This window comes from Brassica oleracea, chromosome C5 (genome assembly GCF_000695525.1).
Source record: "Brassica oleracea var. oleracea cultivar TO1000 chromosome C5, BOL, whole genome shotgun sequence".
NCBI lineage: Eukaryota > Viridiplantae > Streptophyta > Magnoliopsida > Brassicales > Brassicaceae > Brassica > Brassica oleracea.
This window is the reverse complement of record NC_027752.1, coordinates 28,003,535-28,005,093: the sequence shown is the minus strand read 5'-3', so window position 1 is coordinate 28,005,093 and position 1,559 is coordinate 28,003,535.

The window sequence follows — 1,559 nt, the reverse complement described above, 5'->3', positions numbered from 1 at the left end:
CCTGTGAGCGGTTTCGGAGTTGGAGTTACTTCTCCGATTTCGATGCTCATCCGATTGAGAGTGTCGCGGAAGATTTCATTTACCGTGCTTCCCATGTCAATGAGTACTCTTCCGACTTCCAGATCTCGTAAGACGAGGTCTATGACGAGCGGATCGCAGTGAGGCTGATCAATCCCGCTGGCTTCCTCCTTTGTGAAGGTGATTGAGCAGTTCTGATCATCTTGGGTAGGAGAACATGTAGGCCAGTTGGCGCTTGACTCCGCCTTCCGCTGGTAAGCCTTGATGGCTGAAACCATATCATTGCAGAATTGCGATCCTCCGATGATCATGTTGACTCTACGACGATTGTTATCGTTCCCTTTGTTGTCTGGTCTCCTGCCGCGTTTATCCCCATATTGGTTTCTTTGGGGAGATCTCTCTGCAGGAAGATTTCTGTCCGGCTTCAGGGGGCGATCGGTCTCGAGGATGAGATCTTTCACGCTGGTCACTTCCGAGAGTTCTCCGGCTAGTAGCTTCGCGGCCAGCCTTGCTCCCAAGACCTTGCAGTTAGTCGTAGAGTGTCCTCGGGACTGGTGGAACTCGCAGAAGGTGTTTTCATCATATCCTTGATTGCGAGTCCACGTATTACCCGTGGTTCGGCCCTGGTCTGAGCTGATCGCGTAATTGTGCGCTCCTTGGAGCTCTTCCCCCTCGTGATGGACATACTTGTCGTTACGAGGGTTCTTCTTCCTCGTTTTTGGGTCTACATCTTTTGAGGACGATCTCGCCGACTTATGTTTTTGCGATAAGATTTTCGTTTCTTCCTCGATCATGATGTAGTCCGTCGCCTTGTGGAGGGCGTCTTGGATCGTCCGCGCTTTTTCGAGGGATATCCATTTTCTGAATTCCGACTTGTACCAGAGCGCCTTTCTGAGCGCATCGATGGCAACTTTGTCGCTTATCCCGTTCACCCTGGACATTACCAACTTGAATCGGCTGATGAACTCGCGGAGGGTTCCTCTTCCCTCTGGGACAGACTCCAGAGATCGACATCGGATGTTTTTCTATCTATGAACATAGAGTATTGCTTGAGAAATTCCGATGCGACCTGTCGGAAACTCTCGATAGAGTTTCGGTTAAGGCGCGCGAACCATTCGAGGGCTGCTCCTTCTAGATTCTCGACGAACAGGCGGCAGTAGCCGGCGTCTCTCTAGCCATCCTTCAGCCTCGCTCTTCCCATCGTGATGTGGAAAGCCTGAAGGTGCGCTCTCGGATCGGTCGTACCATCATACTTCAGTATTTTGATTTTTCCTGGAAGGATACCCTCGTATCTGAGATGCGAGCGGTGAAAGGGATCTTCAGAGCCCCTTCCAGCAGCCTGTCGATCTCGGAGGCCGCACTAGTAGCGTGATGGATTTGGGATTTTACGGCTCTTACTTCTACCGCAGTTTTGATGATATAGTCGCGAAGATCGCGTATATCCGACTTCTCGTCAGTAGATTTCCACGCTTGTCGGCGTTTACTGCGAGTGAGCTCGGTTTGTTTTTCGGCCAGCTCTTCTTGTTCGTTCCAATAGAGGA